This window comes from Mus caroli, unplaced genomic scaffold (genome assembly GCF_978045245.1).
Source record: "Mus caroli unplaced genomic scaffold, Mus_caroli_1 scaffold_7, whole genome shotgun sequence".
In the NCBI taxonomy this organism is placed as follows: Eukaryota; Metazoa; Chordata; class Mammalia; order Rodentia; family Muridae; genus Mus; species Mus caroli.
The window spans coordinates 9,530,040-9,544,771 of record NW_028227262.1 but is presented as its reverse complement, the minus strand read 5'-3'; positions in this window follow the sequence as shown (position 1 = coordinate 9,544,771).

The window sequence follows — 14,732 nt, the reverse complement described above, 5'->3', positions numbered from 1 at the left end:
TAAAAAGGGAAGCAGACACAATAAAGAAAACACAAAATGAGGCAACACTGGAGATAGAAACCCTAGGAAAGAAATCTGGAACCATACATACCAGCATCAGCAACAGAATACAAGAGATGGAAGAGAGAATCTCAGGTGCAGAAGATTCCATAGAGAACATCGGCACAACAATCAAGGAAAATGTAAAATGCAAAAAGATCCTAACTCAAAACATCCAAGAAATACAGGACACAATGAGAAGACCAAACCTACGGATAATAGGAGTGGATGAGAATGAAGATTTTCAACTCAAAGGACCAGCAAACATCTTCAACAAAATTATAGAAGAAAACTTCCCAAATCTAAAGAAAGAGATGCCCATGAACATACAAGAAGCCTACAGAACTCCAAATAGACTGGACCAGAAAAGAAATACCTCCCGACACATAATAATCAGAACAACAAATGCTCTAAATAAAGACAGAATACTAAAAGCAGTAAGAGAAAAAGGCCAAGTAACATATAAAGGCAAGCCTATCAGAATTACACCAGATTTCTCACCAGAGACTATGAAAGCCAGAAGATCCTGGACGGATGTTATACAGACACTAAAAGAACACAAATTCCAGCCCAGGCTACTATACCCAGCCAAACTCTCAATTAACATAGATGGAGAAACCAAAGTATTCCACGACAAAACCAAATTCACACATTATCTCTCCACGAATCCAGCCCTTCAAAGGATAATAACAGAAAAAAACCAATACAAGGACAGGAACCACGCCCTAGAAACTACAAGAAGGTAATCCCTCAACAAACCTAAAAGAAGACAGCCACAAGAACAGAATGCCAACTTTAACAACAAAAATAACAGGAAACAACAATTACTTTTCCTTAATATCTCTTAATATCAATGGACTCAACTCCCCGATAAAAAGACATAGACTAACAAACTGGCTACACAAACAAGACCCAACATTTTGCTGCTTACAGGAAACTCATCTCAGAGAAAAAGATAGACACTACCTCAGAATGAAAGGCTGGAAAACAATTTTCCAAGCAAATGGTATGAAGAAACAAGCTGGAGTAGCCATTCTAATATCTGATAAGATTGACTTCCAACCCAAAGTCATTAAAAAAGACAGGGAGGGACACTTCATACTCATCAAAGGTAAAATCCTCCAAGAGAAACTATCAATCCTGAATATCTATGCTCCAAATAAAAAGGCAGCCACATTCATTAAAGAAACTTTAGTAAATCTCAAAGCACACATTGCACCTCATACAATAATAGTGGGAGACTTCAACACACCACTTTCACCAATGGACAGATCATGGAAACAGAAACTAAACAGGGACACAGTGAAACTAACAGAAATTATGAATCAAATGGATCTGGCAGATATCTACAGAACATTCTATCCTAAAACAAAAGGATATACCTTCTTCTCAGCACCTCATGGTACCTTCTCCAAAATTGACCACATAATTGGTCACAAAACAGGCCTCAACAGATACAAAAATATTGAAATTGTCCCATGCATCCTATCAGATCACCATGGACTAAGGCTGATCTTCAATAACAAAATAAATAATAGAAAGCCAACCTACACGTGGAAACTGAACAACGCTCTTCTCAATGATACCTTGGTCAAGGAAGGAATAAAGAAAGAAATTAAGGACTTTTTAGAGTTCAATGAAAATGAAGCCACAACATACCCAAACTTATGGGACGCAATGAAAGCATTTCTAAGAGGAAAACTCATAGCTCTGAGTGCCTCCAAAAGGAAACTAGAGAGAGCACACATTAGCAGCTTGACAACATACCTAAAAGCACTAGAACAAAAGGAAGCAAATTCACCCAAGAGGAGTAGACGGCAGGAAATAATCAAACTCAGGGGTGAAATCAACCAAGTGGAAACAAGAAAAACTATTCAAAGAATCAACCAATCAAGGAGCTGGTTCTTTGAGAAAATCAACAAGATAGATAAACCCTTAGCCAGACTCACTAGAGGGCACAGGGAAAGCATCCTAATTAACAAAATCAGAAATTAAAAAGGAGACATAACAACAGATCCTGAAGACATCCAAAACACCATCAGATCCTTCTACCAAAGGCTATACTCAACAAAACTGGAGAACCTGGATGAAATGGAGAAGCTCCTAGACAGATACCAGGTACCAAAGTTGAATCAAGATCAGGTTAATGATCTAAACAGCCCTATATCCCCCAAAGAAATAGAAGCAGTCATTAATAGTCTCCCAACCAAAAAAAGCCCAGGACCAGATGGGTTTAGTGCAGAGTTCTATCAGACCTTCAAAGAAGATTTAATCCCAGTTCTTCACAAACTATTCCACAAAATAGAAACAGAAGGTACTCTACCCAACTCATTCTATGAAGCCACAATTACTCTGATACCTAAACCACAAAAAGACCCAACAAAGATAGAAAACTTCAGACCAATATCCCTTATGAATATTGATGCAAAAATCCTCAATAAAGTTCTTGCTAACCGAATCCAAGAACACATCAAAACAATCATCCATCCTGACCAAGTAGGTTTCATCCCAGGGATGCAGGGATGGTTCAATATACGGAAATCCATCAATGTAATCCAGTATATAAACAAACTCAAAGACAAAAACCACATGGTCATCTCGTTAGATGCGGAAAAAGCATTTGACAAGATCCAACACCCATTCATGATAAAAGTCTTGGAAAGATCAGGAATTCAAGGCCCATACCTAAACATGATAAAAGCAATCTACAGCAAACCAGTAGCCAACATCAAAGTAAATGGTCAGAAGCTTGAAGCAATCCCTCTAAAATCAGGGACTAGACAAGGCTGTCCACTTTCTCCATACCTATTCAACATTGTACTTGAAGTCCTAGCCAGAGCAATTCGACAACAAAAGGAGATCAAAGGGATACAAATTGGAAAAGATGAAGTCAAAATATCACTTTTTGCAGATGATATGATAGTATATATAAGTGACCCTAAAAATTCCACCAGAGAACTCCTAAGCCTGATAAACAGCTTCGGTGAAGTAGCTGGATATAAAATTAACTCAAACAAATCAATGGCCTTTCTCTACACAAAGAATAAACAGGCTGAGAAAGAAATTAGGGAAACAACACCCTTCTCAATAGTCACAAATAATATAAAATATCTTGGTGTGACTCTAACTAAGGAAGTGAAAGATCTGTATAATAAAAACTTCAAGTCTCTGAAGAAAGAAATTATAGAAGATCTCAGAAGATGGAAAGATCTCCCATGCTCATGGATTGGCAGAATCAACATTGTAAAAATGGCTATCTTGCCAAAAGCAATCTACAGATTCAATGCAATCCCCATCAAAATTCCAAATGAATTCTTCAACGAATTAGAAAGTGCAATCTGCAAATTCATCTGGAATAACAAAAAACCTAGGATAGCAAAAACTCTTCTCAAGGATAAAAGAACCTCTGGTGGAATCACCATGCCGGACCTAAAGCTCTACTACAGAGCAATTGTGATAAAAACTGCATGGTACTGGTATAGTGACAGACAAATAGACCAATGGAATAGAATTGAAGACCCAGAAATGAACCCACACACCTACGGTCACTTGATCTTCGACAAGGGAGCTAAAAACATCCAGTGGAAGAAAGACAGCATTTTCAACAAATGGTGCTGGCACAACTGGTTGTTAACATGTAGAAGAATGCGAATCGATCCATTCCTATCTCCTTGTACTAAGGTCAAGTCTAAGAGGATCAAGGAACTTCACATAAAACCAGAGACACTGAAACTTATAGAGGAGAAAGTGGGGAAAAGCCTTGAAGATATGGGCACAGGGGAAAAATTCTTGAATAGAACAGTAATGGCTTGTGCTGTAAGATCGAGAATTGACAAGTGGGACCTCATGAAACTGCAAAGCTTCTGCAAGGCTAAAGACACCATCAATAAGACAAAAAAAACCACCAACAGATTGGGAAAGGATCTTCACCTATCCTAAATCAGATAAGGGACTAATATCCAATATATATAAAGAACTCAAGAAGGTGGACTCCAGAAAGTCAAATAACCCCATTAAAAAATGGGGCTCAGAACTGAACAAAGAATTCTCACCTGAGGAATACCGAATGGCAGAGAAGCACCTGAAAAAATGTTCAACATCCTTAATCATCAGGGAAATGCAAATCAAAACAACCCTGAGATTCCACCTCACACCAGTCAGAATGGCTAAGATCAAAAATTCAGGTGACAGCAGATGTTGGCGAGGATGTGGAGAAAGAGGAACACTCCTCCATTGTTGGTGGGATTGCAAGCTTGTACAACCACTCTGGAAATCAGTCTGGTGGTTCCTCAGAAAATTGGACATAGTACTACCGGAGGATCCAGCAATACCTCTCCTGGGCATATATCCAGAAGATGTCCCAACCGGTAAAAAGGACACATGCTCCACTATGTTCATAGCAGCCCTATTTATAATAGCCAGAAGCTGGAAAGAACCCAGATGTCCCTCAACAGAGGAATGGATACAGAAATTATGGTACATTTACACAATGGAGTACTACTCAGCTATTAAAAAGAATGAATTTATGAAATTCCTAGCCAAATGGATGGACCTGGAGGGCATCATCTTGAGTGAAGTAACACAATCACAAAAGAACTCACACAATATGTATTCACTGATAAGTGGATATTAGCCCAAAACTTAGGATACCCAAGATATAAGATACAATTTACTAAACGCATGAAACTCAAGAAGAATGAAGACCAAAGTGTGGACACTGTGACCCTTCTTAGAATTGGGAACAAAACACCTAGGGAAGGAGTTACAGAGACAAAGTTCATAGCTGTGATGAAAGGATGGACCATTTAGAGACTGCCGTATCCAGGGATCCTTCCCATAAGCAGCTTCTAAATGCTGACACCATTGCATACACTAGCAAGATTTTGCTGAAAAGACCCAAATATAGCTGTCTCTTGTGAGACGATGCCGGGGCCTAGCAAACACAGGAGTGGATGTTCACAGTCAGCTATTGGATGTATCACAGGGCTCCCTATGCAGAAGCTAGAGAAAGTACCCAAGGAGCTAAAGGGATCTGCAACCCTATTGTCGGAACAACATGATGTACTAACCAGAACCCCGGAGCTCTTGTCTCTAGCTGCATATGTATCGAAAGATGGCCTAGTCGGCCATCATTGGAAAGAGAGGCCCATTGGACTTGCAAACTTTATATGCCCCAATATAGGGGAATGCCAGGGCCAAAAGAATGGGAATGGTTGGGTAGGGAAGTGGGGGGCGCTATGCGGGACTTTTGGGATAGCATTGGAAATGTAACTGAGGAAAATATGTAGTAAAAATATTAAAAATTTAAAAAAAAGAAAAAAAAAACATGGAAGCTGAACAATGCCCTACTCAATGATAACTTGGTCACGGAAGAAATAAAGAAAGAAATTAAAGACTTTTTAGAACTTAATGACAATGAAGCCACAACATACCCAAACTTATGGAACACAATGAAAGCAGTGCTAAGAGGAAAACTCATAGCTCTGAGTGCCTTCAAAAAGAAATTGGAGAGAGCATACACTAGCCGCTTGACAGTACATCTGAAAGCCCTAGACCAAAAAAAAAAAAAAAAAAAAAAAAAAAAAAAAAAAAAAAGCAAATAGTTCCAAGAGGAGTAGAAGGCAGGAAAGAATCAAAGTCAGGGCTGAAATCACCAAGTGGAAACAAAAAGAACTACACAAAGAACCAGCCAAACGAGGAGCTGGTTCTTTAAGAAAATCAACAAGATATGTAAACCCTTAGCCAAACTAACCAGAGGGTACAGAGACAGTATCCAAATCAACAAAATCAGAAATGAAAAGGAAGACATAACAATGGAAACTAAGGAAATCCAAAAAATCATCAGATCCTACTACAAAAGGCTATACTCAACAAAACTGGAAAATCTGAATGAAATGGACAATTTTCTATACAGATACCAGGTACCAAAGTTAAATCAGGGTCAGATAAACGATCTAAAGAAAGTGGATCAAGGACCTCCACAAAAAAACAGATACACTGAAACTAATACAAAGAAAGTGGGGATGAGCCTCAAGCACATGGGCACAGGGGGAAATTCCTGAACAGAACACCAATAGTTTATGCTCTAAGATCAAGAACTAACAAATGGGACCTCATAAAATGGCAAATCTTCTGTAAGGCAAAGGACACTGTCAATAAAACAAAATGGCAACCAACAGATTGGAAAAAGATCTTTACCAACCCTACATCCGATAGAGGGCTAGTATTCAATATATACAAAGGACTCAAGAAGTTAGACTCCAGAGAACCAAATAACCCTATTAAAACTTCGGTACAGAGCTAAAGAAAGAATTCTCAACTGAGGAATACTGAATGGCGAGAAGCACCTGAAAAAATGTTCAACATCCTTAATCATCAGGGAAATACAAATCAAAACAACCCTGAGATTCCACCTCACACCAGTCAGAATGGCTAAGATCAAAAACTCAGATGCTGGCAAGGATGTGGAGAAAAAGGAACACTCCTCCATTTCTGGTGGGATTGCAAACTGGTACAACCACTATGGAAATCAGTCTGGCAGTTCCTCAGAAAACTAAACATAGTACTACCTGAAGACCCAGCAACACCACTCCTGGGCATATACCCAGAAGATGCTCCAACATATAACAAGGACACATGCTCCACTATGTTGGAAAGACCCTTGATGTCCTTCAACAGAGGAATGGATACAGAAAATGTGGTACATTTACACAATGGAGTACTACTCAGCTATTAAAAACAATGAATTTATGAAATTCTTAGGCAAATGGATGGAACTAGAAAATATCATCCTGAGTGAGGTAACCCAATCACAAAAGAACACACATGGTATGCACTCACTGATAAGTGGATATTAGCCCAGAAACTTGGAATACCCAAGATACAATTCACAAACCACATCAAACTCAAGAAGAAGGAAGACCAAAATGTGGCTACTTCAATCTTTCTTAGAAGGGGAAACAAAATACCCATGGAAGGAGTTACAGAGACAGAGTCTGGAGCAGAGACTGAAGGAATGACCATCCAGAGTCTGCCCCACATGAGAATCCATCCCATATACAATCACCAAACCCAGACACTTTTGTGGATGCCAACAAGTGCTTACTGACAGAAGCCAGTTACAGCTGTCTCCAGAGAGGCTCCACCAGTGCCTGACAAATACACAGGTGGATCCTCACAGCCTACCATTGTACTGAGCACAGGGTCCCCAATGATGGAGCTAGAGAAAGGACTCAAGGAGATGAAGGGGTTAGCAGCCCCCTAGGAGGAACAACAATATAAACTAACCAGTACCCCCAGAGCTCCCAGGGACTAAACTACCAACCAAAGAGTATACATGGTGGGACTTATGGCTCCAGCTGCATTATGTAGCAGAGGATGGCCTAGTTGGTCATCAATGGGAGGAGAGGCCCTTGGTCCTGTGAAGGCTCTATGCCCCAGGGTAGGGGAATGCCAGGACCAGGAAGTGGGAGTGAGTAGATTGGTGAGAAGAGGGGGAGGGAGGGGATAGGGGGTTTTTGGAGGGGAAACTAGGAAAGGAGACAACATTTGCAATATAAATAAAGTAAATATCTAATTTTAAAAAAATTAGAACCAGCTCAGCTACCACTCAGGCCCAGATCCTGGGTTTTGAGTTGACCCACCTCAAAATCTACATCATTTGTGAGCTGCTGGGGCTCATGAAAGGACCAGTTCTGCTGATCAAAGATGCAGGATGTCCATGATACAGCTCAACAACAGGATAGCCTGGAGGAGGCCTGATCAGGATCCAATGTTGATGGTGTCACAGAAGCCAGAAACCTGAACCAGACCAATGAACATTTGGAAGTGAAGGTGTGTGGACAGAGGGATATACTGTGGGACACACTGTGACAACTTCCACAATGAGAATTGATAGAAGATTCCCATGTCAAACTCTGACACATATATGCACATGTGCATGTACACACTTACACACACACACACACAATTTATCACTTTAAAATTGCATACATTTAGTGTGTGCAATGTGACTTTATAGGTGTAGGCTACTGTACAAAGTCAATGAATTTTTCCAATTTCAGATATTTTAAAATTTCACTCAGCAGTGTTTTAGAGTTTTCTGTGTATTTTTTTTTTTGCAAATTTCTTGATAACCTTGTCCCTAAGAATTTTATGACTTTCGGTGTTACCGTGAATTACGGTTTTTATTTCACTCTCTGGTTGTTTTTGCTAGCATGTAGACATGTCAGCCTGATGAACTCAAGCTTTGCTCAATTCACTTCCCAGCTCTCTCAGTCCCTCTAGGCCCTGCTTAGGATTTTCTCTGTTAAAAACAAAGTCATCTGAGAGTAAATAACTTGGGTTCTTTCCGACCTTGGCCCTTCTGCTGCCTTGCCTTATTGCTCTGCGGAGCCTTCCAGTGCAGTGCAGAGTGTAAATAACTAAGTAGATATCCCCGCCTTGGCCCTGGTCCTATTAGGGAGGAACCCAGCCCTTCCCAGTTACACATGATGTTCACTGTGACTGTCCTTACCCAGTTAATAAGACAGATCGCTGCTTTGCCCTAGAACACTTATCATCCCGAATCCAAACACGGCCCGAATTGCCTTGCTTCTGTTGTCACTCCGAGCTCACGTGGCACCTCCGTATCAGCAGCAGGAGACACTGGTGTTTGATATTCAGATATGCCGTGCCCTATGACAGCATGCTCACATTTGTATTTGACTCTGCTGCCAGGAGTACCATGCCGGAACAATAGGGTTCTCCCCTCTGGTCTCTGCTTAAATTTCATCATATGATTGAGAGGCCTTTTCTGGCCACCTTAAAGAAAAAGAAACACCACACACACACACACACACACACACACACACACTTAATTGTTCTTTGCTCCTTTCTCCTGCCTATCTTTTCTTCTTTTTCTTATCATCTCTCTAACATAGCATACACATCTTTGGATCTTTTTTTTTAATTTTTAGTATTTTTTATTACATATTTTCCTCAATTACATTTCCAATGCTATCCCAAAAGTCCCCCATAGCGCCCCTCACTTCCCTACCCTGGATCTTTTTTAAAGCTTTTAGTATTTATTAAGTATTTATCCTTTCTCTCTCTCTCTCTCTCTCTCTCTCTCTCTCTCTCTCTCTCTCTCTCTGTGTGTGTGTGTGTGTGTGTACACATGTGTGCCAGAAGCTAGAAAAGTATGTTCTGAAACCAGTTACAGGTGGTCGTGTGCCACCCAACGTAGGTGCTGAGAACTGAACTCAATTCCTCTGGGAGATCAAGAAGTGCTCTTTACTGCTGAGCCATCTCTCCAGCTCCCTTTGTTCAATGTTCAAATGTTCTGCAAGCATCTAAGATCCTCGAAGGCATATGCTTTAGAAATGTTAGGTGACTTACATCATACTGTAACCTGCTTAAAATTCTAGTCCAAAGAGCTGTGTTTGGCAATTAAAATATGAGATAAAACCTTATTTGGGGATATAATTACCATGGCATGATTGTCAAGACTGAATCCAAGGAAGATATCTTGAAAGGTATTTTCTCTAATAGTTCAAGAAATACTGCCCTGAACAGTGCTAACCCTAGCTCTTTTTCTAGTACGCCAATGACAATGATTTTTTTTTTAACTCAAGCATAGCAGGTGGATAAGCTTCTATTAAAGGTGTTTGCTTTCAGGGCAGGGAAGGTGGCTGGGTTGTTAACATGTCTGCCATGCATGCATGAGGACCTGAGACCGAATGCCTAGCACCTGTGTACACAGCTGGATATGACAAGGTAGGATGGCTCCCAGCTGTAGTCCTAGCACTGTGGAAGTGGATCCCAGGGACTTAGTGGCCTGCCCTCTATCCAAATGGGTGAGCTCGACGCTCACTAAAAACTCTGTCTCAAAAAATAAGGTAGAGTGTGATAGACACCTAAAATTGACCTCTGGCTTTCACACCTGCCCATATTGTCACATGTGACTATACACATTCACACACACACACACTACAAATAAATAAAGAAAAACTTGAAAGAAATGTCATGTAGTATTATAATGGTCCTGGTTTGCTAGATGACTTATAAGCATTGTGTCTGGGGTGTAGAAACTGACAAGGTGCTATATTCTGGATCTTAATGCACTCCAAGGACTGTGTGCAAGACTAGCCCCCCAGTGCTAGTAGCACTGGTAGGAGCTTTGTGGTGCAGGCAGGCTGGGTTCTGGGAGTGTGTCTAGCAGGGAACTGAGAATCCTGACACCTTTTTCTCTGCCTTTGCTTCCTAGCCACCATGAGATGAGCAGTTTTCTTGCCTTCAGCATGTGACTTCACCATGACGTCGTGTCTCACCATAGGCTACAGAGTCAAGTGGCCACGGACTGAAACATTTGTTTACTTCAGGCATTGTGTGTGTCTAAAGGACAGAAAGTGAATTGTCTGATATATATATGAAGTCCTGGACTCTTGGAAATAGGAGAAATAATATCAGGCTTAAAAGGATACGTGCACATTAAAGTGGAACCTGACTTTTATGGAAGCACAGAAGAAGGAAGGGGTGGTGGTTTGAATGAGATGCCTCCCATAGTGTCTGGCATTTGGATACTTGGTGCCCAGTTGATCACACTGTTTGGAGGGGCTTATTCCAGCCTTGCTGGAGGAAGGTTGTCACTGGAGGTAGGCTTCTAGAGATTAAAGACTCAAACTATCTCAAGTTTGCTTTTCTACATGTGTTCTACCATGCAAGATGTGAGCCTTCAGCTCCGTGACTCTGACACTATGTTTTCATTCTGCCACCGGGGACTCTACCCCTATGGGACCATAAGCCTGCATAAACTTGGTCTCCTATGAGGTTCCTTGGTCGTAGTGTATCACAGCAATAGGAAAGTAACTACAGTAGAGGTTATGAGGGTTCACACCACACCCATCCTTGCAGAAGGAACCTCCATCTTAGAGACAGGACCTTCACTGTTCCAGAACTGATATAAAATTATTGTGGAAATCAATGCAGGAAGTGTTCTTACAGTGATTGATAGGATTAAGTACCGAATGCAAGCTACTACCAGGTTCTGATTATTTCAATGATATGCAAAAGAGATTAACTAGCCGGAAAATTAAAGTGCCCTTTTCTTTTGATAAAACTGCCCCCTTTTCTTAAAAAAAAGAAAATGATAATTTATAGACTCATACTGTCCAAGTCATAGCTTGAGAGTCAATGTTTGCCACAATATCACATGCAGAAAAATGGGATATTCTGGACAAAACATTAGAAAACATAACATCTCATTTCATTCGAGACATGCCGACTTAGAGTAAATCTTGTGATATGGACACCCGCCAGCTACCCACGACCCCCACCACAGGATTTTGAGACTTCTGGTGAGTGGAACACAGCTTCTGCTCCAGTCCAATCACGCGGGACCTGAGACTGCTTTGGTTGGGGAGGCAGAAATCCGGCCTGAGTAGGGCCACAAGCCTCTTCCGGCCGGACCAGCACAGGGGTAGCTAGAGCTCAGGGTCAGCTGACAGCCGCCAGCTACCCACGACACCCGCCACAGGATTTTGAGACTTCGGGTGAGTGGAACACGGAGTCTGCTCCAATCTTTAAACAGTGACAACGATAACAACTAACCCCAGAGATTACCAGATGGCGAAAGGTAAACGTAATAATCTTACTAACAGAAACCAAGACCACTCACCATCATCAGAACCCAGCACTCCCACTTCGCCCAGTTCAGGGCACCCCAACACACCGGAAAAGCTAGACACGGATCTAAAAGCATATCTCATGATGATGGTAGAGGACATCAAGAAGGACTTTAATAACTCACTTAAAGAATTACAGGAGAACATGGCTAAAGAGTTACAAGTCCTTAAAGAAAAACAGGATAACACAATCAAACAGGTAGAAGTCCTTAAAGAAAAACAGGATAACACAATCAAACAGGTAGAAGTCCTTAAAGAAAAACAGGAAAACACATCCAAACAGATGATGGAAATGAACAAAACCATACTAGACCTAAAAAGGGAAGTAGACACAATTAAGAAAACCCAAAATGAGGCAACACTGGAGATAGAAACCCTAGGAAAGAAATCTGGAACCATACATACCAGCATCAGCAACAGAATACAAGAGATGGAAGAGAGAATCTCAGGTGCAGAAGATTCCATAGAGAACATCGGCACAACAATCAAGGAAAATGTAAAATGCAAAAAGATCCTAACTCAAAACATCCAAGAAATACAGGACACAATGAGAACACCAAACCTACGGATAATAGGAGTGGATGAGAATGAAGATTTTCAACTCAAAGGACCAGCAAACATCTTCAACAAAATTATAGAAGAAAACTTCCCAAATCTAAAGAAAGAGATGCCCATGAACATACAAGAAGCCTGCAGAACTCCAAATAGACTGGACCAGAAAAGAAATACCTCCCGACACATAATAATCAGAACAACAAATGCACTAAATAAAGATAGAATACTAAAAGCAGTAAGAGAAAAAGGCCAAGTAACATATAAAGGCAAGCCTATCAGAATTACACCAGATTTTTCACCAGAGACTATGAAAGCCAGAAGATCCTGGACGGATGTTATACGGACACTAAAAGAACACAAATTCCAGCCCAGGCTACTATACCCAGCCAAACTCTCAATTAACATAGATGGAGAAACCAAAGTATTCCACGACAAAACCAAATTCACACATTATCTCTCCACGAATCCAGCCCTTCAAAAAATAATAACAGAAAAAAACCAATACAAGGACAGGAACCACGCCCAAGAAACAACAAGAAGGTAATCCCTCAACAAACCTAAAAGAAGACAGCCACAAGAACAGAATGCCAACTTTAACAACAAAAATAACAGGAAACAACAATTACTTTTCCTTAATATCTCTTAATATCAATGGACTCAACTCCCCGATAAAAAGACATAGACTAACAAACTGGCTACACAAACAAGACCCAACATTTTGCTGCTTACAGGAAACTCATCTCAGAGAAAAAGATAGACACTACCTCAGAATGAAAGGCTGGAAAACAATTTTCCAAGCAAATGGTCTGAAGAAACATGCTGGAGTAGCCATTCTAATATCTGATAAGATTGACTTCCAACCCAAAGGCATCAAAAAAGACAGGGAGGGGCACTTCATACTCATCAAAGGTAAAATCCTCCAAGAGGAACTATCAATCCTGAATATCTATGCTCCAAATACAAAGGCAGCCACATTCATTAAAGAAACTTTAGTAAATCTCAAAGCACACATTGCACCTCATACAATAATAGTGGGAGACTTCAACACACCACTTTCACCAATGGACAGATCATGGAAACAGAAACTAAACAGGGACACAGTGAAACTAACAGAAGTTATGAATCAAATGGATCTGGCAGATATCTACAGAACATTCTATCCTAAAACAAAAGGATATACTTTCTTCTCAGCACCTCATGGTACCTTCTCCAAAATTGGCCACATAATTGGTCACAAAACAGGCCTCAACAGATACAAAAATATTGAAATTGTCCCATGCATCCTATCAGATCACCATGGACTAAGGCTGATCTTCAATAACAAAATAAATAATAGAAAGCCAACCTTCACGTGGAAACTGAACAACACTCTTCTCAATGATACCTTGGTCAAGGAGGGAATAAAGAAAGAAATTAAGGACTTTTTAGAGTTCAATGAAAATGAAGCCACAACATACCCAAACTTATGGGACGCAATGAAAGCATTTCTAAGAGGAAAACTCATAGCTCTGAGTGCCTCCAAAAGGAAACTAGAGAGAGCACACATTAGCAGCTTGACAACATACCTAAAAGCCCTAGAACAAAAGGAAGCAAACTCACCCAAGAGGAGTAGACGGCAGGAAATAATCAAACTCAGGGGCGAAATCAACCAAGTGGAAACAAGAAGAACTATTCAAAGAATCAACCAATCAAGGAGCTGGTTCTTTGAGAAAATCAACAAGATAGATAAACCCTTAGCCAGACTCACTAGGGGGCACAGGGAAAGCATCCTAATTAACAAAATCAGAAATGAAAAAGGAGACATAACAACAGATCCTGAAGACATCCAAAACACCATCAGATCCTTCTACCAAAGGCTATACTCAACAAAACTGGAGAACCTGGATGAAATGGAGAAGTTCCTAGACAGATACCAGGTACCAAAGTTGAATCAAGATCAGGTTAATGATCTAAACAGCCCTATATCCCCCAAAGAAATAGAAGCAGTCATTAATAGTCTCCCAACTAAAAAAAGCCCAGGACCAGATGGGTTTAGTGCAGAGTTCTATCAGACCTTCAAAGAAGATCTAATCCCAGTTCTTCACAAACTATTCCACAAAATAGAAACAGAAGGTACTCTACCCAACTCATTCTATGAAGCCACAATTACTCTGATACCTAAACCACAAAAAGAACCAACAAAGATAGAAAACTTCAGACCAATATCCCTTATGAATATTGATGCAAAAATCCTCAATAAAGTTCTTGCTAACCGAATCCAAGAACACATCAAAACAATCATCCATCCTGACCAAGTAGGTTTCATCCCAGGGATGCAAGGATGGTTCAATATACGGAAATCCATCAAAGTAATCCTGTATATAAACAAACTCAAAGACAAAAACCACATGGTCATCTCGTTAGATGCGGAAAAAGCATTTGACAAGATTCAACACCCATTCATGATAAAAGTCTTGGAAAGATCAGGAAATCAAG